This window comes from Gopherus evgoodei, chromosome 12 (assembly GCF_007399415.2).
Source record: "Gopherus evgoodei ecotype Sinaloan lineage chromosome 12, rGopEvg1_v1.p, whole genome shotgun sequence".
NCBI lineage: Eukaryota > Metazoa > Chordata > Testudines > Testudinidae > Gopherus > Gopherus evgoodei.
The window spans coordinates 36528888-36551650 of NC_044333.1; positions in this window are offsets into that span (position 1 = coordinate 36528888).

Genomic DNA, 22763 nt, shown 5'->3' on the forward strand with positions numbered 1-22763 from the left:
TCCCCCTTGTTGACTGTTATTGTTGCCTCATGGCTCTGGTAGCCCCTAGAACTCTTACATTCCCCACCCTCTGTTCAAGAGTGTAGCATGCACAGACTCATCCCTGCAGCGCCTCCTGCTGGTCTGTTCTGGGAACGAGCTTGTTCCAGCTTCAAAGTGCCCTCTGCACCTGTCCTCTGGCTCCCCGTGTCCCTCCCTGGACCCAGTGCCTTTTTACCTGGGGTGCTGCCCCCTGGCAGTACCCCACCAATCTGAGTCTCCCCTCCCTGGGGAACCCCCAACCCACTATCCCCACTTTGCCTCAGTTTTGGCTACTGCCCAGTCTCCCTCTAGCCCTCGTTCACTGGGGCAGACTGCTGTATCAACTACTCATCATAGGCAAAGGGGTCTGGACTGGCTGCCCCTCTGCAAGCCCAATACCTAGGTGAGCCTAGAACTAGGCCCTGCAGCCTGGGGAGTTGCTGGCCTAGGACTTCCCAGCTCCTAAGGTCTTTCCCCAGCCCTGCCTCACGCTAAGTCCTCTGGGTGAGTTCTCCAGCAGCCAGGCCTGTCTCCCTCTCCAGTGAGAGAGATACTGCTACTTCTAGCTTCCCTGGCCGCCTTATAAGGCCCTGTTGCTCAGTTTGGGGCATGGCCCCAGCTGCAGTCACTTCCCCCAATCAGCCAGGGTTTTACCTTGCCCAGCCCCAGCCCTCCGCAGGGCTTTCCAACTCCTCCAGGGCCAGAGCCCCTCCAAGGCTTTTCCAACCCCTCCAGGGCTCACCCCGCTACAAAGAGGAAATGGTTGGTGACTCCACATGATCATAAGGCCATTGGCTTTGTGTTCACTTGACCCCCAAGCCAATTGTGCTTCAGTTTTCCAGTGGGCTGGACTCCCCCAGAACACAGATCCATGGTACATAGGTGGCTTGGAGGGAGAGGAGTTCTGTTCTATATAGGTTCTTATTATCATACTCCTTACCATAGTACAGGTGCTGGAACCAGGGGTGGGGGTGTGCTGCTGCACCCCCTGGCTTGAAGTGGTTTCCATTCCATACAGGGTTTGCTGTTGGGTTCAATAGCTTTCGGCACCCCCCACTATAAACATTTTTCCAGCATCCCTGCCATAGTATTTAAGTCTATCCCTACACAGCAAACCCACACTGCACCCTCTGTAATCAAGACCCTCCATGCTGTAGAGCATGATTTGCCTTTATAACTCCTTAATTTCACAGAAAAGGTTTGGCGAGGGAGGTTAGTTGTGTGGTTATGGCACTCAGGAGATCTGGGTTGAATCACTGGCTCTGCTGCAGACTTCCTGAGTATCCTGAGGCAACTCACTTAATTTCCCAGTGTCTCAGTTCCCCATCTGTAAAATGGAGATAAAAAATGAGACTTCCATTGTCGGACTTGGCTGTTTAGATTATAAGCTTTTGGGGGCAGGAATTCTGTGCTGCTCTGTGTTTGGATAGTGCCTAGAGTAATCGGGCCATTAGATGTTACTTTGATAATATATAAAAATAATGATGATATAATAGGCTTAGAAGTTTGGAATGACCAAAATACTGGATATGTTACTACCCATACTTTGTTTAAATTTATGAAGAGCCTTTCGATTAAGCATCATATGTAAAAATCTAAGCAGGAAACCTTCAACAGAAATTTCAGACCAATGTCAGAGAAATCTGAGTGGGATGAGAGTAAGCCTGTCAGGGACTATTATGGTCTGTTGTAGTTTCCTGATGGGGACTGCCAGCCCTTTTATCTAGATTGTAAAATCTCAAGGAAGGCCCTCTGGGGAAAAACAGGCTTGGAACTTCCCAGGATGATCTCCAGACTCCTTTGTAGGATGAGCTCTGTCGGATTGCCCTGCTGGAATTATATATTATGGAGTCATAAATCTCTGCTGGTCCCCGCTTACAAGGGCCTTCCAATATTTCAGAACATCCCATATGTTTCATCCATCCCATATGCTATTAGACACTTTGGTCATCATAAAATATGTTCAGTAGATAAGAGGCTGAATTATGAAACTGAGAGTTTGCACAGTGTTGATGAAACACTATCACACATGACTATACGTCTATCCCATATCACTTCCCTTACTATTAATCTCTAGGGCCCTTGATGGCTTTTTGTTCCACATCATACTCGGTATACAGTCCTAGGCAGGCTTCATGTAGGCATACTAACCTATGTGCACAGCCAGGGACAACTCATGATGCTGATCTAAATTTAAAATCATTCCCCTATTTTCTTTTGCAAATAGGTTTCTGAAATGTTTTAGAAATGGAATAAGCTGCTAATTACAATATTGCTATTAATGTGTGTGATCACTGTTATCTTTCCTAAAGCTATTAAACAGTAGTTCATTCCATGTTCATTCCTTTGCCCACTCGGGGTAAATTAGATGCTGTTGAAAATGAAGGATGTATAGCATTTAAATCTAGGGTAGTGTAAACAGGTGCCAAGCAATTATCCCACATGCAGCTTTGATCCTATCTTGCAGCATCCCCTGCTATTCCAGTTCTTCCACACTTTACCTTCTACGCATCTGTTCAAATCCACCTTGAGACCAACCTGCCACAACCCATGCAATTCCTGCCAAGGGCCTGCTGTAAACAGAGCCTATCAATCATGCCAAATTTTGTGATGTGGACATTTGTCCCTTAGGGACTAGGTTGACAGCAACATATTCAGTTTTGCTATTGATCTAATTTGGGTTTGATGCCAGATCTTTGAAGGAGAGAATATCGTGTGCATTAATTCATTGTGCTACCAAATTGAACTCTGAGAGCAGGAGTTATATTCCTCATAATGCAATAGTTTGAGTTCACCCTTTGGAGCTGTAGTAAATTCCAGTGTCACTGTGGCTTTCGTTCATCCAGACTTAACAGCCCTTACAGATTTTGTTGGATCAGAGTTACAGTTTATGTAAAACAGTGATTTTTTTTTGCCAGTGTTTTAACTCAGACTTCAGACAAGAATTTTCCCTTTACCCTATGCTAAATCCAATGTCATCGGGGTGTATGTGTTACCATTTAAACAGAAACACTTTCTCCTAACCAAGGCAGGAGGAAGCAAATTTGTATCAAGTTCCACTTTGCCTTTAGTACTTGTGCTTTGATCCTGAGTAATATACAGAGTATAGTGATAATACAGGGTAGTCTTCTATGTGAATCATCTGTGAATCATCTGGGACATTCGGAAGACCTCTGAAGAGAAATAAATGATATCTTCTCCAAAGTCACCATTTCCTGCAATTTGGTTCACTGAAAGGCAAAATATTTGCTCTTCAGAAGTATTTTTAGAAGCCAGGCCTGGTAAGGAAGATTTAGAACGATCCAGATAGGGGATAACTCCATGGAGCTCCAGTGTCCCTTCCAATACATCAGTGACACGAAGCAGCATCTTTTCTAAATTCAATCCTATTCCTTCTCCAGTGATGGCCTAGAAAATCATCTCCCTGGGTTACAGGACCACAAACAAAGATCTTAAAACTCCCTCTGGATTCTTGCAAGAAAGGACCCAGATTCTTCCAGATGTGATTATTTAAATATGGCCAAAGAGAACTTTTAAAATTTCATTTTAAAAAAAAATGTCTTGAGTTTGAGCCCTACCTACTGACTCTTAACCAGGAGCAAATTTTTCCAAGAGAGCTATAGAAACTCTCTGAGCCTATGGATTCTGAATGAGGAATGCTGCCATTCCATTAACCTTCAAAGACAAGAAGGGTGAAGCTATAGTGAAATGTACATATTCTAAGTGGGGCTTCTTCCTTTTAAGTGTTTGCCAAAGCTATATAAATGGGACTCCATTTCTCACCCTTTGCCCTACTTCAAATGAGCTTTTAAATCTGTTAGAAAACACACGGTTTCGCTTGCAACTTCATTAGATCTTATAATGTGTTATTTTGGCTCTCCTAATGCATTCAGGTTGAAGGCATAGATTTCGCAGATTGAGACTTGTAATGTTGACAAGCAAACCTTATATGAAGGGTACCAAGCACCAGAGTCAGCTTCTTTTAAAGCTCTGTTAGCTCAGCTGTATTTTTCTTTGTACAATCAAATACTTGTGAAGATTACAAGAGTCTCCATACTCAACATGATCCAAACAGTTCATATATAATGTAACAAATGTTCTCCAAATGTATTGATGGTGTCAAAAAAATATCCCTAGCATACAATCCACTAAAGAAAATACCAGTGGCATCCAGCTTTGCTGGAGCAGATCCAGAAAACTGAACAAATTACCATGCCAGGAGCAGGAAAGGACAAAGCTGACAGGGATTAAGGTGAAAAGGACTCATCCATCTTTGTCATCAGTATTGATTTAGCTTTGTTCAGTGTGGTGCCAATTAGCATTTAGAGTTTTTGATTCTGTAACTAAAATATTTTGAGTTTTGGTTGCACATCTGAGAGGAGAGAGAACAGGGATGAGTGAGATTTTCCGAACAGTAGAGGGGATTTAGCCACCAATCTTTCACTAATCCTCTAGCTGGCTTTGAAAATCTCAACTATGATTTTTTATCTACATATAGCAACAAAGAGTCCTGTGGCACCTTAAAGACTAACAGATGTATCGGAGCATAAGCTTTTGTGGGTGAATGCCCACTTCGTCAGACGCATTCACCCACGAAAGCTTATGCTCCAATACATCTGTTAGTCTTTAAGGTGCCACAGGACTCTTAGTCTGGATCTGTAAAAAGCAACAAACACGGCTACCCCTCTGATACTATCTACATATAGTGGATGGCTCTTCAAATGAATGTTGGCTGTCTGTACAAGGTGATTAAAACCCAAGAAGAGTTTCTAGGTGGTATGGGCTATCACTTAAACTATACAGAATCTTAGGGTCAAATTCTTTTTTGGTAGAAGTAGGTGAAATTTCAGCAAGTCAATGGTTCTGTGCCCATTTACACTAGTAGAGATTTCAGTCCTTGTTTGGAAGGAAATATTCTGGAATGCCAAATGGTTCTTCCGTGCCATCTGCTGGAATTTATCCTTGGAAAGTCCTCCCAAGTGTTCTACCCACCCTTTTCTGGGAAACACTCCCCAATACTTTGCTCATCAGAGATCATTTTTGACACTATCGATACAATCCTCCAACCACTACTCCTACACAAATCCATCAGTTCTTCCTGGCACATCCCCACATCTCGTCCACAATTCCATCTATGCATGCTGTCATCAACATCGGGTGTGGTGGCATTTTTTATGCTATGGATATCTGTCTATTAAGCTCATTTACAATAAACCACTGACCAGCCATTGAATGGCAATTATACCTGAAGCAACAACTTAGAGGTGACTTAGCATCTGCCTGCCATTACCAAGTCTCTGGAGCTATCCAGTCACTTTATCTTATGCAGTCATCTGAAGATCTCCACAGGTCCTTTCTTGCAATATATGGGATTTGGGCTTGTGACGGGTTCAGTCACAGGACTGCCGCCTGATGTGCTGAGACTACCGCTGAGCCCATTTTCCCTACCGGCTTGGGATTTCTGAACCCTGTCTTGTTGAGCCAGACATGCTAGCCTGCTGCAAACACAGACCCAGGTCTGAACCATATCCTCCAAAGCTTCAGGCTTTAACTGAAAACCACTTAGCAGGTACTCCTGTCTCCAGCTCCCAGATACCCAGTTCCTAATGGGGTCCAAGCCCCAAATAAATCTGTTTTACTCTGTATTGATTACTTACTCTGGGTTAATTAATAAGTAAAAAGTGATTTTATTAGGTATAAAAAGTAGTATTTAAGTGGTTCCAAGTAATAACAAACAGAACAAAGTCAGTTACCAAGCAAGTTACTAAGTCTAAGCCTAATACATTAAGAAACTGCATACAAGTAAATCTCATCTTTAGAGATGTTCCAATAAGCTTTTTCATAGACTGGGCTCCTTCGTAGTCTGGGTCCAGCAATCACTCACATCCCCATAGTTACTGTCCTTTGTTCCAGTTTCTTTCAGGCATCTCTTGGGTATGGAGAGGCCATCTCTTAAGCCAGCTGAAGACGAAATGAAGGGATTTCCAGGGCCTTTTATAGTCTTCCTCTTGTGATTTTGCACAGTTCTCCTGTGCAAAATCACAGAAACAAGATGGAGTTTGTAGCCACCTGGTCAAGCTACATGTCCATGAATTATTCAGCTTTTTGCAAGCTGATGCCATTGTTTACATGTTAGTTTGAATGTTCCCAGAAAAGCTCAGATGTGGATTGGCGTCTCCCAAAGTCCATTGTTAATTAAGTGTTTCTTGACTGGGCACTTACTGAGAATAGTCCGTTCTCAAGAACTGACCAAATGAGGAGGGCTATGTACTTGTATCTCAATGTGTTTGATTCTAAGTAGCCTTCACGGAGGCTACTTAGAATCAAATACATTGAGATACAAGTACATAGCCAATATTCATAACTTAAAATACAAAAATGATACATACAGACAGCACAATCATAACCAGCAAACTACAACCTTTCCATAGACACCCCACTTGGCCTCCTCTGTACAAGACCTGGTGCAACAATGATCTATACGGTCATAGTTCATGTAAATAACAGCTCAGGGCTGATTTGGTCACATGAAACAATTCTCTAGCATTCTTTCAGTTGGAATATTATTTTTTTTAAAAGCTAGTAATGTCAAAATGTGACCAAAATTATGAAAAATGCCACCAAAGTACATCACTAAATTAGGAAACTTTTTGTAGGCACTTTGCCTGCAACTTTCAATTTGTCTAAGTGAGCTGAAATATTTATTTAAATCATGACAGATAGAACCTTAAAATAAAAACATTTTAGTCATCAAGAGCTTTGATGTTACCAAAAAATAAAAGTCTTCCAGGAAATGCTTTATGACAGCCTCAGGTAACATCAAAAAACACTTTCAAGAACCAGAGATAGAAGGTACTTTTGGTTGATTCTGCGAGTAAACATTTTAAAGGCTGTTCATCTTGGACTTTGTTTCAGGAAGTCTTTTTTTAAAAGTAGTTTATAATTTTTGTTTGGATTCACATAGTAACTAAAATGACTCCTCTCCAAGGCTTGGGGCACCATAGCACATCATTAACAATACAAATAATTCTTAGCAGCATTAAAATGATCATTTGAACAGGAACTCAGCCAGCCAGCTACAAAAATTCCTTACTGTCCCTTCATCATCTAGGAAGTGTACCCTCAACTTTCTCCAAAGACCCCATCAAACAGATGTCTTTTATGCCCATAAACATTTTTATTTTAATGTTCCTCCTGGTGTGCGAGAGACTCAGACAAACTGAACTCCCAATGCCTACTGCTATGAAATTCCAAACATCTAGAAATACTGTACAGACATTTCTTGGCAAGCGATGCTTAGAAATGTATATGGTTTGAAAACAAACAGACAAATGTAATGAATTTCACTTATGGAGATATACCTATCTCACAGAATTTGAAGAGACCCTAAAGGGTCATTGAGTGCAGCCCCCTGCCTTCACTAGGAAGACCAAATACTGATTTTGCCCTGGATCCGTAAGTAGCCCCCTCAAGGATTAGAGCTCACAACTGTGGGTTTAGGAGGCTAATGCAAAAACCACTGAGCTATTCCTCCCCCTTGTGAGACTTGCTGATCAAAAACATAAAGAATAACGAGAGCCAGAGCTGTGAGGCTTACATCCAGATCCCAGAGATTATGGGGTCTTGGATACAGTGTTTTGGTTCAGGCCCACTTCTGAAAAGAATAGACACTTTCAGCAAACTTGAGCTGATCTGTCCAAGTTTTTAAGAGAACCTCAACTGATTTATGAGTATGTGGATAGAAGTTGGTGGTTAAGCCACACCTTGAGACCAAACCAGGCAAACCTTTGGTGGTTTAGGCTAAATTTTGGGCCTTCACACTCAAAATAAAATTTAGTGGATGCAAAATGAAATCCCTGAAAACTGGGACAATCAGTGGGGTTTGATTTATCCTATTGTTAACAAAACAATGAACCTGCACCTCTCAAAACTCGTATTTGTTATTTGTGAAATCAGCATCGTTCGCATGGGGAAAGTCTCATAAAAATTCAACAATTATATCATGTCCATGTCATTTTTAAGGGAAAAGCAAATCAGTTTTTTGGAAAGATTCTACTGAGCTTCAACATTTTTTTTTAAATGTTTTTGTTATTGTGCCGTGGGCCAAACTGTTTCATTAAACCTTGTTTTATTTTTGGACATGTATGTCTGTCATGACTGCAGCCCAACTTGGAGCAGAAATTGACAAGATTTAAACACAAAATACATCTCTTTTGGCCAATGTTATTTTCATTTTCCTGGATCTCATCGGCTGATCTGTACAACCAGTCGGGTCCATTGTTAGCATTGGCCTCGTCTCAGCAAAGTACATTTGGATCAGACAAATACAGTACTTCAAACATGAAGAAATATTTTGTTGGCTTATACTTTTAGATAAGCCAATGTTATCTGCACCTTTTCTTTTAGCTGGCACTAACTCTATTGAAATCATTCTATTTTACAAGCCATACGTAAACACTACCTGTTTGTGCAGGGTGACACAGGCTACCCCCTGCTGCTGGTGTTATCAATGAGGAAGCACTAAGTGGGTGTGTGGGTATTTTTAAAGCGCACTGTAAAAATAAAATAACAGTGGGACTTGATTTATCCTATTGTTAGCAAAACAGTGAACCTACAAGCTACAAATATATTGTTCTGTGCAGTACTCCCAGCTCTCCTGTATTCATTTTGTAAGGAACCTTTATTTCTACTTGTCAAGAAAAAATGGGCTATAATTTAAAAGTAAATATTGACTGCAATTTAAAAATCAGAATATATACATAAAAATGATGTAGAGTGGTCAACTTTAAAAATTGAACGTTTACCTACTATTACCACAAGTGGTACCTGTCTTATCTGCATTTCAAAAGTACCAAAATCTAGAGAATGTGATTTCAAAAATGGTCCGCGTCAACAGTAAAACTCCCCTCAATTCTGATGGGGGCAAAATTAGACCAAATGCCAAGTGCTTTTTAAAATCTTACCCATGATGTCCAAGCATGGTATATAGACACCAATTAATTCTTATATAAGTATCTCATATCAATATTTTGTACATGACTATGCAGTAACTTGTACATTCTGACTTTGTAATGGGTTTGCCATGTTTTCTGGTTGATAAGTTTTATACCAAGTTTCATCTCAAAGCAAATTTTTATGGTTCTCTTATTACAACCCTTTAAAAACAGAGGTGGATGGTAGAAGTCATTACATGACCTTACCTATAATGGCATGTACTCACCAGCACCATGACAGCACTAAAGCTAGTGCATCAGATTATAGCACATTGAAGACCATCTTTTTATATGCATTCATAGCTATAACAACAACAACAAATAATTTATCCTAAAAGGGTGCATTGCACTGGGAAAATAGGGACCCATATTTCTCCACCAATATGTGTGTGTATGCGCTCGCACACATATGGTTATAATTATATCTTACAAAGATTTTAACATTTAGAAGGTCTATTAATATTTTACCACAATCACGTAAAACCAATTCATTTCAATGCACCTCACACAAACACACTTTCAGTAAGATTATAGGACTTACGTACCATATTCAAGCAGGTTAGTTATTAATAGGTCAAATTCTGACCTCAGATATAGGTGCAAAACTACCAGCAAAAACAATGGGAGAAACTCCCAGACCAGCAAGGGCTCTGTAATCAGTAACATAATGTTCCCAGGCATTGCACATTAAAGACAATTATTTCATACCCCATTCCACAAGAAAAAGAAAATGTTTGCTCATTTTTTCACTAATATAATATATATTTGAAAAATGAGGACAGTTATGAATGAACCTTTCTTATATGCAAGAATAACATGCTGTGGGCCAAATTCTGAATTATTTCTTCAGCCATTACTCATGGAAAATTGATGTTAATTGTTCAAGGTCAAGTTCTTGTAGTATTAGTGTATTTTTGTTAAATAATGAAAAGCCCCCCAAATTGTTTGATTTTGCATTAAAAATTAATTAAAGGGAATGTTTATAATTGTTAAATCTGTACCAAGGAAATAGCAGCTCAGAAGAAGCATCTGTTTTTTTCAGTGTGGTGCAGTTTTGCAACTGGGATTAACAAAGAGGTCGTATGACTTGCCAAGGTCCCACAGTGTCTTCTTGGCTCCCATTTCTCTTCTCTAACCATGTCACAGTGTCATAAGGCTATGTAGATGTGACTCTTTCTGTGTGCAAGTGTGTATACAAAATATGTACATAGATAGACAAAGTTAAATGTATCACTTAATTGCAAGCACAAATCTTAACGCATGCATTACTACCTCATTTGCAGCCACAATCGCTAACTAGACCCGTAAATTTTAAGAATGCTGCCTGAAATTTTATGGCGCCTGCAACAATGCAGGCATAATATTTGCATCCTCAATAATTGTGGAAGCATAGAACTATGTCCACAAAAATCAAGTCATCCTGGGGAATTTTGACAACATTGGGTGTGTGTCCAGTATACAAATCTGAAGCCAGAAATCAAATCTGGTCATGGGGATTTTTCTCTTTTCATCAAGAGGAGAACCAATGTTGCATTTTTACTACTGGAATAATACAAGTGTAGGTTTTTCTATGCTGAAGTAGCAGTAGCCACTTTCTGTTACGTTCTTAATGTCCTAAAGAGAACTGATACTGGACACACTCCAGCTCTCCCTGAAGCCAGAACTCCCCTCAATAATTACCCTCACTGCAAAAATATTAAGGCCTGATACAAATCCCACCAAAGTCAATGTGAGTCTTTCCATTGACCTTAATGGGCGTTGGATCAGAGCCACAGTAGCTCAAATGAAAAAATGACAGCAGAAAGGGGGAAAGAAAGGAAAAACAATTTAGCAGAATACACAGGGCCAAATTCGATGGTTGAACTAGGGAAAAAATTGAGTGTTTGTTCCTTTTTTTAAGGAAATGTGCATTCAGTGTAGAGAAATTGAATTCATTTCAAAATGATCCAAATTCAGCTTTAAGAGGGGAAGAAAATATTTGAGACTTAAATATGTTTCTCCTGTTGATAGTGGAACAAACTCCATTTCCTTTGGTCATGCTGAAGATCACACTTTTTAATACTGATTCATGCTTTTTATGTGTTAGTATGGTAGCCTGCACTGGCTCTATTCTTCAATCAAATAAAAAATATTTTCCTGCCAACTCCAAGACTAATTCTAGAGAAAACCCATATGTTTTAAATGGGCTCAGCCCAACTTAGCCTACCATCTCCAGGCTCAATTTGCTAATGAAAGGTCAATGATATTTCAGGGGAGTCTTTTATGTTGGGCTCGTTCCTTTCAGGTGAGATTGCCTGGAGGCATGCCACAGAAAGGTTTGTCTGGCAGATGACAGTGGAGAGTTGATTCATTATGATGATGGATCTTTTTAAAGTGTGGACATGTGGAGCAAACAAGTGATTTTTTTTCTCAAGAGGTAGAGCACGTAGGTAGTCATTTCCTTTATCCCCTTTGCCTAATATTGTAGCTAGTAGTTTCTTGATAAAACTGTCCTTCTTTAGAGCCCAGAACCTCATCCTGCAGGCAGAGCTGGCTCCAGGCACCAGCCCAGCAAGCAGGTACCTGGGGCGGCCAAAAGTGAGGGGCGGCACGTCAGAGTCTTCATCAGAAATTCGGCGGCAGATCTCTTACTCCCTCTCTGAGCAAAGAACCAGCTGCCAAATTGCCTCCAAAGACTGAAGCGGCAGTGGTAGAGCTGCAGATCATGATCGTGCCTTTTTTTTTTTTTTCTGCTTGGGGTGGCCAAAAACCTGGAGCCAGCCCTGCCTGCAAGACCTGTCATCTTGACACTCAAGTAATGCGTGCAATGTCACTAATTGTCCCTGACGTTGATTATTCACACATAAAGCACTGGAAACTCCCTGAGCTTGCGCTTCCAGAGTTTCTTTTCCATCTCTCCTTCCACTCCATTTGAAACTAGCAAGGTTTCTGGTTAAATAAACCACTTATCCCCCAAGTTGTCCAATGAAAATCAGGATCATCTGCATGGAGGCCCCATACCACTTAGCTGCTTCCCTCCCACTAGAGTTTCCCCCCACCTCTGCTGTCCCAAGAAAAAGCCCACCTCATTGGCGTGGGGGAAGAGGATCATGCTATAAGAGGTAGAACCCGAGTAAGGCTATGTCTACACTATGCACCTTTTAGCGACACAGCTGTGCCGCTAAAAGGCACACCATATAGCCAGTGTTTGTCAGCGGGAGAGGTCTCCCGCCAAAAAAAAAATTCCACCTCCAACAAGCGGTGGTAGCTTTGTCAGCAGGAGAGCTCCGACGCTTTTCATAGGCAAAACTTTTGTCGTTCAATGGGGTGGTTTTTTCACACCCTGGAATGACAAAAGTTTTACCAACAAAATTCAGTGAAGACAAAGCCTAAGAGTATGCTGAAGGAGACAGCATGTACATTCTCAGAAAATCCAAGCTAGCTATTGTTGATTTTTTTGGGGGGGAGGGGGGGGAGTGCTGAGAAGAGACTCATCACTCCAAACCCTCCCTATTCAGAGGCCCAGGGAACTGGATGATGATTCCAGTAAGGCTGAATCCTCCTCTTATGCCCTCTTTTCAGAGCCACAAGTTTTTGTTTGCATTTTTGTTTCTCCAGCCCCAGAGAGTGAAGGAGAATTATTTGCCCCATACGACTTCCCTGGCTAAGTATCAACTGAGCACAAGAGATGGAGTTGGGGAGGCAGGAATGTTTGTTGAAGGCCAAACTTTACTGATCATGTTGGGGAAGGGGGAATTCTCAGCTGTTAAGTGTTAAAAATGTAAGCAAGTCTGCGTTGCAAAGCTGTCCCCTAGGTGAAAAGCCACCTTTAAGGCGTAGCGTCATCAGAGACAGGAAGCTTCCCTTGTGTGTGTGTTGATATGGAGTGACTTGGCACACGCACATTTGTTAGTTTTCCATGCTATGTAGTTTGATTTCCTGTGCTTTTCTGCACTGTATTTCCCTAACTGAGTATTGATTCGGGGACCCGCCTTTTCGTACGCCTATGCTCACCACTTAGCAGTCAAACCTAACAACACAGCACAGATAGCAGTGGCAGCTAAGTCAACGTGGAATTTCTGACAGGCTAGTGGGGTGGGGAGGTTACTTCTTCTTCAACAGCTGCCTCTTAACAAGCAGACTAGTGCTTAGTCCGTCTGATATGATGTGAGAAAGCAAAATAATCACCTGCCAAGGATTTCATCTTCATAAAAGGCAAGGTGTAAGATCAGGTTTCAAAATGTGTAGGAGTTCAGAGTGTGCTGTGACACCAGTTTGAACTCTGAGGAACCAACTTCTGTTAACTTTAAAAACAGAACATTCATCTCCTCTCTGACTGACTGGCTGTGATGGCCTGCTTTTGGCAGCAGGTCCTTTTTCTGGAGCTTGCTCTAGGAAGATAACTTCATGGAGAACAACAACAACAAAAAATACGGGGAGGGGAAGGAGGGAGTTGGAAAGGCTATTGAATCCCTAGCCAGCTCGAGCAAGCTGTGTACTAGTTCTCTTATGTTAACATATGAGAGCACTTCCCATTTGTGACTTAATCCAATGTGCTTCCTTGGCAGTTGGTTACCCTGGGAGAATTTGCCCACGTACACAGATGATGTGACATGGAAAATAAGAGCTTTACTCTCAGTAGAAATGTGACCAGCCTGTGGAGAAAGTGTTTGTACTCAGTTTGATCCATAATGAAAAGTTATCAGGGAACTTATCTTGATAAAAATCCTATATTAAGCTGTGTTACTGATTCAGCTTGGCTGTGGAAATGGAGAGAATTTGAAAGTCTAGTTACTTTTCACTGTGTTTATGCTTTGTTTAGCTTTTCACAATTCACTCAGCCTGGATAGCTACCCGGTGTGGGTTCCAGTCTAGATTGTCATCAAACAACTACAATCTATTCTTGATGGGGACTCCATCCTCTAAGAAATCTTTCTCAATCCCCCCTTATGGCCTTCAAACAACCCCCCTCCTGACCTTAGCAAGCTCCCCGCAGACAAGGACACACCAACTCAAAGTGATACCAGACCCTGCTAGAACAACAGATGCAAAATCTGCAGACTTATTTCCACTGCTACGATGCTCAATAACTCCACAACACACCTTTCAAGATCCATGGGTCCTACACATACTTATCACAACCTCTGGTGTACCTCATCCAGTGCATCAAATGCACAAAGACCAACTATGAGGGTGAAACCAGGCAATCACTACGTTCTCAAATGAACTCACACAAAACAATGATAAAAGACTAAGACACCCCATCACCCCATGACAAACACTTTTCACAAAGTGATCACTCCAGATATCACCAATCAGTACTTGTCCTCAAAGGAAGCCTGCACAGCACCTTCAAAAGACAAGCCTAGGAACTTAAATTCATAACTTTGCTAGACACGAAGGGCATGTCTACACATACTGCACTGCAGTGGCTCTGGTGAATATGCTCTATGCAGACAGGAGAGAGCTCTCCTGTCTGCACAATAAAACCACCACCACAAGCAGCAGAAGCTATGTCAGCGAGAAAAGGTTTCCTGCCAACATAGTTCTGTCCACACCAGCTTTTATGTCGGTGTTACCTGTGTTGCTCAGGGAGTGGTTTATTCATAAGTTCTGCTGACATAAGCTGTAGTGTAGACATAGCCTAAAAATGATAGTCTCAACAGTTTTATGGCTCATCAATTTGTAGCTTACTAAGCATCCTTTCTCCTATGACTGCAGAGGTGTTAATTGCCCACTCCATCTTAAGCGGTTTCTTGCAGTCTTCTGCATAACAACCTGTCCCATCTTGTATTTAACTGTGACCCTCTGTTTACCTTTTCCAGACCTGAAGAAAGCTCTGTGAAGCTGGAAAACTTGTCTTTTCCATTAACAGAAGCTGACCCCATAAAAGATATTACCTCATCAACTTTGTCTCTTTCTTTTATTACAGTCTGTTTCATGTTCTCACATTAGCACAATTCTGTTTTGTCTGACATTTAAAGAAATGTTTACATTTAAAAAGTCTATGTATGAATGACAACAATTTCTGTTCTTAAAATATTTGGGGGCTGATTCACCGTTGCTTCACACGCTATCCTTCTTTACACCTACACAAAGGGAGCGTGAAATGGGTGTCAAATAATACAGCACTGATTTACTCATTTTGCATACTATATAGCTCTTATCTAGAGCATCTCATCAATAGATCTCCAAGCATTATACAAAGGAGCTCAGTAACGTCATCGTCATTTTATAGATGGGGAAACTGACACACAGGGAGGTGAAGTGACTTTCCCAAGGTGTCTCAGTCAGCTGGTGGCAAAGCTGGAAATAGATCGCAAATCACCTGAGTGCCAATCCAGGGCTCTACCAGTAAGCCACACTACCACCCTAGAATTCTAAATGACCACATAAGGTGAAAAACTGTGGAAGATCAGGCTTTGTCTGTAGTGTAGTCTAAACACAAAGTTCTATGGGTTTAAAGAAAAGTATGATTTTTCAGTTGATTTAAAACTAGTGCTGTTTTGTGCGTAGACACTCCTAAATTGGTTTAAACATGGTTTCTATCCACTTAGCAGCACATGATGAAAGCCAAGATAACTGCCCTTTGCATGTTTATGTAAGCAGAATCAGGATGAGCTCTACCCTGACATCTGGAGGTGAATTATGGAGAGTGTGCAAAAGAATTTCAGAGGCTGATTGTGTTTGCATAGGCACACCCACTCCATCTAGCATAGCGCACGGCAGCCTAAAATGGTTACTTTCACAGCTGTGGGATCCCCAATTTCTTTGTTATTGGGGCAGGAGGAATAAAGTGTTGTCACCCTGATTAAGTAAATGAGGAACTACCAAACTGTTTTATGATAAAGGGTTTCACTATCAGCTAAATAGCACTTGCTAAACAAGGGACATGGGTTCCAAAACCCAGTGAATTGAGAGAGGTTGGGGGTAGGTATTTGTACCTGGTGGTACAGGTACCTTGTGTGAACTAGAAGCACCAGTTCTACCTACTCCTCTCTCCATGGTGAAGTATTAGAGTTGATTTTTGATTCCCTTAAGAATCTAGATAGAAGTTACTGAGCTGACCTCACTTTGGGCTAATGGTGCAATAGCACTGGGGCTCCCCTACTGTGAGCTGAAATCATTAAAGAGCTGGAATTGCTAAGCTGAGAGTACTGAGTACTGTGCTAACTAGTGGGGGAGCCTGAAGCTATACTGCACAGCAGTCGGCAGAGTGGAGTAGAGCAGTTTGTGGAGCCACGGAGTGAGTGGAGCTGAGCAGTTTGTGGGGGTGGCTGGAGCAGATCACAGGACAGCTGGTGGAGCAGAGCAGCTGGCAGAGTGGAGCAGCTGTGGGACGGGTGAAGCGGCCCATGGAGTGAGCGGAGCCGAGCAGTTTGCGGGGACGGCTGGAGCGGATCATGGGGCGGCTGGTGGAGCAGAGCAGCTGGCGGAGCAGAGCGGAGCATAGCAGTTTGTGAGGACGGCTGGAAGAGCAGAGTGGAGTGGCTGGTAGAGCGGAGCAGTTCGTGGAGAAGGCGGAAGCAGAACCCCATGGAGAGGCAGGGCAGTTGGCCCTGGACCACATAAGTTGCCCCTTTCTACCCAGGCTGGTGGGGGGGGGGGGACCTCTGCAGATAGACTCTCGAACTCTGGGGTTGCACTGACCAGAGACAGAGACTTTTGGATTGCGGGACTTTTGAAACTGTGGGTGATCTTTGAGTTGCTGGACTCTAGGGAAATTTGGGGTATTAGACTTTGGAGTCTTGGGGTGATTTGGAGGTTGCTGGACTCAAGACCCCAGGGAAGAGGACACGGCTCAATTTCCTGGGGTGGTTCTTTGCTCACTGTTTGTTCTATGAACTCTAGTTGAGGTGTTTTCCCAATTTAATGCTTGTTGTTTATCTCATGTAATTAAACCTTTTCTGCTACACCGAGACTCTGTGCTTGTGAGAGGGGAAGTATTGCCTCTTAGAGGGGACCAGGGGTGTGTGTAAGAGTTTCCCAGGTCACTGGGTGGGGGCTCGAGCTGGTTTTGCATTACATTGTAGCGAAGGGACCCCTATGTATTGAACCCGGCCCTTGCTGCTATCAATTCGGCCTGGCAGAAGGGTTACATTTATTTATGTGGAAGAAAACTATCTGGTCCATAGACTTTATTTTTGGTGTGCTCCATACTGGATATCTATGCACATCAGCATACTATGCAACTCCCTCAGGGCAAGGCTACACTACAGAATTAAGTCAACCTAAGTTACGTCGACATACAGCCACAGCAGTAATTAAATCAATTTTGCACTTCCACACTACTCCCCTGGTGTCAGCAGTGCATGGCCTCACCAGGAGCTCTTGCACCAATTTAATTGTCAGTGTGGGGCATTGTGGGATGGCTCCCGAGAGGCAGCAACAGGCGATGAAAGCAGTGAAGTGTCTACATCAACCTAAGCACTATGCCTCTCAAGGAGATGGAGTTATTAAGTAGATTGGGGTCTAAATTACACCATTATGTATAACTCTCTGAGGTTATTTCATGCAACTGTTCTTGGTTATGTATATGAGATTAGAATCCCTGATCTCTCCAGAACTTCATCATATTCAAATATTCAGGGTATATTAAAATCCTGGTCTCAACAAATGCAAGTATATATTTAAACTCCTAAAAAAGGGGTCTGACTTTCAAAAATGCTCAGCACCCACCATTTCCTACTGAAGTCAATGGGTTCCCAGCACTATTGAAAATTATACCACTTATTTAGGAGCCTAATTATGGGTTTAGGAGCCTTACGTTTTGCTCCTGTCTTTGAAAAGCCTTGTCTTTATTTTCCTTTTCTGCAGGAATTCAATACAGTCCCAGCTTCTGGAGATGGAACCTTCCAAACCTTGGAGAAAGTTCTCTCAAAGAAATGAAAGCAAGCCCACTTTTGACTACTTCACTTTGATAACATCTTGTTCCTGTGTTTTCCAAGTCACTTCCAAATGACTTGCCAAAGCACGCAAGGTCTGCTTGCCCTAGTGGAAGCATGGATTAAAACTGATTGACAGGGGCTCCCATTAAGAACTATATCATAATTCATCAGGCTTAAATTCCCTTGGCAATAAAATATTTTGATCCTAGAAAAAGTGATAACAATCACTTTTAAAATTAAAACAAAAAATCTTCAGCTTTCAAATGGTGATTCAGTACAAATACATTTAAAAAAAATAGCACACAGCAGTGGTTGGATACAATTTCTTAAAATAACAACAAAAACATGAGGTCTTTAGACTAAAATCTCTCTGTTTGTTTCCTTTTGTGGCTAACTAATTTGCATATTGATACATACCATATGTTTCAGAAACAAATGCCATTACCTCTAGCTTCTCCTGCTTGAGAGAGGCCACTAAAAAGAATTTGATGGGGGAAGGGGGGATTTTGTAAAGGAACATGAGAGATGTGACATTGTTATGTGTCTTACGGTGACACAACAGCACCTGGTGTTTTTTTTACCTTCAATAAATTGCCAATATAAATAAGCTTTGGAAAAAAATTAGAAAAGTGGGTGGTAAGTGGGGATTCCAAGGAAGATGGGGGAGCAGGTTGGTGCTAGAAAGATGGAATCTTTCAACTTATACACTCCTTTCTCTTTCAAAATGCTAAACATGATTTAGATGGTCCTCTTCTCCTTTAAGAGATTCAGTAGAGAGGGAGGGGAGAAAATTGGGCCAACTTTCATGGAGGACTGAGTGTCCTTTTAAGAGCAGGGCATGATGGGAATTCTTTCCAAGATAAAAAATAGTGTTTCCAGAAGGAGCTGCCAATTGAGGATTTGGGTGAGGAGGATTTGAGATTTAGTGAAGGGGAACAAGCTGATGTATGGTTTCTGCATAATCATTTTTGCTCTCTCTGGTTTTGTCTTTCTATTGTTCGGTTCTGTTCTTAGTAATGATAAGGGGTAATTTTTCTACACCTCTTGACTCATTGCAGTTTTATTCTCCCCTGAGCTCCTGGGGTGAAATCCTGACCCCTACTGAAATCAAGGGAATGTTGCCACTGACTTCAGTGGAACCAGGATTTAATGCCACCCCCCAGCCCCCGAAATGCCCATGCACCACACTGAGCCACTCACAATCACTGCTCAATTGCCACTACAAACCATACTCCATCTGCCTTAATCCTGACTAGGCTGGCAAGATGCAGCTTACATCAGCAATAACCCTCTGTAATTGTACTTCCAAGTGATGCTCAGTTTGCCACAAAAGGTAATGAGCAACTGAGATCAGGAACATTGCCTCTTCTAGGAGCTTAGTCTCCAGCTCAAATCCACCTAGAGTCACCTATCTCACAGCTGGAAGCAGTGAATATGCCATGGTCTGTCTCCAAATCATTCTTGTTTTCAGACACCTGTGAAAAGCATGTTGCCTCACTGTCCACAACCAAGTTCACAAAAGGTGTTGAAGGTAATTTGTGTGTATACATCTCTTCTGTTGGGCTCAGGGATTAACCAACACCTTTAGGTATGATTTACTGTACAAGAAAAAGATTATGGCTGAAATCCTGGTGCTATTGACAGTCCCAAGCGTTAAGAGTGAATTGCTTTCCTTGTAAAGCAAGGAAAACAAGAAGAAAGAACAAAAGTGAAGTCTCTGGAAGGGAGTACAGGGTGTGTGTCTCTTTTGCTCATGCTGCATCAACCCTGGAAAATATGGCTGTTTCCTTTGCACAAAGATGTTAGAAATAGAAGGGTGCAGTACACAAGAACAAAAAAAAAATGCTTTAAGTTTCCAAGCTACATGCTCTGGAAGAAAGGATTTAGCTCAGAGGAACAGCACTGTGAATGTTCTGTAAAAACAATGCATAGAATCCTGCATTAGAAAAAACTAAATAATCTATACCTAAGGAAACAGCAAGGACTTAGGAAGCTTAAATACAGGCCTTGCCATGATACAATAGCTTTATTAAGCCTGATATTTTATGTATGATTTTGATAGTTTGAAGGTTTTTCACAGTGTTTGGGTAAGGATAAGTGGGATTTTAGAAGCTATGACCTCATCCAGCATTTGATGCTATCAGAGTTCAGCTGTCATTATCCGGCACAAGGCTGACTGATTTGGCTAACTTTGAGGCCAGCCCATAGCTGAGTGCAGTATTTGGAAAGCTTAGTGTTTATAATCAGTGAGTATATAATTGCCCTTTGTGGGGGAAATTCAAGCCCACCCAAAGAGAGTTTCATAGAGCCCACCAAACCAATACATACAATCATTATGAATGGCCACGTAATGTATCTACTGGCCGTCTCTTGCCAACTCTTGGGCAGGGGGTTAGCTACATGGCTCCCTATGATTTTAAAGCAAATTGAGCAGCTAAAATCTCATGCAACTCTTAGAAAGGCTCAAGGTCTGACTTACCCACTAAAGCCAAGACATTTGGAATGGAGGCCAAAGCTCCATTGTAACTGTGTATTATGGGTTTCTTCAAAGAAATGTGCTCTTAGATACCACAGGACAACTCTTGGACTATCTCACCCCTTATGGCCCTAAATGCCTTGTAGTTTTTGTGTGTGGGAATCAACATCTTGAGCATGATTGGATGATTTAGTGGGGGATTGGTCCTGCTTGGAGCAGGGGGTTGGACTAAATAACCTCCTGAGGTCCCTTCCAACCCTGATACTCTATGATTCTAACAGCATGAAGCTGGGATGGAGGTGGATGTGCATTGGGGAAAGAGGTGATGCAGTGCCTATAATAATGAATTATCTGATGGGATCGATTCCTTATTTGTTAATTTTCTGTGTAAGAGACTTCCTGTAGGTGTCCAAGCTTTGGCAGCAAAAAAGCAGCAGAGCAGAATGAGTTTGCTCATTTGGGTAGGTTTAACTCACATGCCCAACATTGCGTACATGTAGTTTGGGACTTATCATTGAAGAGATATTGTGCATGAAAAAGTGTGGTTCGGTTTATTTTAAATCATGCAATGGACAAAATAGGAGGCCATTGGTTCTTAGACATTCTTAAAATTTATCATAATCAAAACACATCTCCCAAGATTAAATCAGACCCGCCTGGAGACATTTTTCTTGTCCTGCATTCTGAACATGATATAAACATGGCCATGAGTATTTATTTCACTAATAATTAAACATGGTCACTTACTCTGACATCATCTGCAACTCTCAGTATATAAACACACCTGGAGCTTTCCTTAATGTGCAGCACATTGCTGAGTTTGCATATCATTGTATCTCTCCTTCTTATTTAATTGATTATTTAATCCAGAGTAGCTCCCAAAATTCCTGACCATGAGGCTGGCATAGGGTTTAGAAAAAACGTAGTTCAATAGATGAATAGTGGCTTTCTAATGCCTCTGAGTTAAGAATGGATTCATCCAACAATAAATCCTCTTGACATATGTCTTGACAACCACTGAAGGATTTGTGCAACCAAGTGAGAGGAAGGATGGTCTTGCAGTTAAACCACTGAAGTGGTACTCATGTGCTTTGAGTTCAATTCCTGGCTCTGTCATTGACTTCTCTGTAACTATAGGCAATTTACTTATGGCTTATCTTCATTATTGGAGTAAGTCGACTTAAATTACATTACTCCAGCTACGTGAACAACATTAACTGGAGTTGACATAGCTTTTGTCGATATACCACGGTGTCTTCACTGCACTGTGTCGACGGGAGAAGCTGTCCCATCAACTTACCTTACTCTTCTCAGAGAGGTGGTGTACCGGAGTCAACCAGAGAGTGCTCTGTCTTCGATTCAGCAGGTCTTCACTAGATCTGCTAAAATCAACATCCGCTGGATTAATTGCAGTAGCATAGATCTCCCCAATAGTGAAGATAAGCCCTCAGCCTCTTTGTACCTCTGTTCCCTCTCTATAAAATGGGGATGATACTACAGGCGAGTCTCATTTTAAGCTGGGATTATGTTCCACTGTCAGCACATAAAGCGAAAATCACGTATAGTCAAAATTACATTGAGTGTAAGGACGGGCGGAATCACCTGCACTACAGATAGAGTATTTAAATTATTATTTTTCTCTCTTTTTTTTTTTGCTGACCTCACAAAGCTGAATTTGCGCATGTTAAAGGTGCATAAGATGAGACTCGTCTGTACTTCCTTTCCCTCTCTGGTCTATTTAGATCGCAAAATCTTTAGGGCAGGGACTCTCTTACTATTTGTACAGTTCTTAGCACAATGGAACCCTGCTCATGGGTGAAGCCTCCAGAGACTACTGTAACATAAATAATGTTTTTACTGCATATGTTTGGCTGCTGGATTATGATATTATCTGAACAAGGCTAGATATTTTAATTATTGCATATGAATATTTTTTATAAATTGTTTAGAGCTTAAGGATAAGTATATGATCATAACTCTAAATAACTAAATACTAATGAGATAGAGTGGGTGACGTCATATCTTTTGTTGGACCAACTTCTGCTGGTAAAAGAGACAAGCTTTCAAGCTACACTGAGTTCTTCAAGAGCTCTGTGTGGCTCAGAAACGTGTCTCTTTCACCAGCAGAAGTTGGTCCAATAAAAGATATGACCTCATCCATCTTGGCTCTCTACTATCCTGGGACCAGCACAACTACAAGAAAACTGCAAACATGAATAATAATGGAACAGATAAGCGATTCCTTGTCTTGTTTCCATTCTTGATCTAGGGATCCTTTGTACTCTGCATTATTAAATTTGTCACCATGTATGTTTCTCTTTTCTTATAGGCTTAGCAAGGCTTTTGAGCTTAAGAAAAACTCAGAGAAACCTTTTACATGTGCTATATGCGTATGCTGTTTATAAA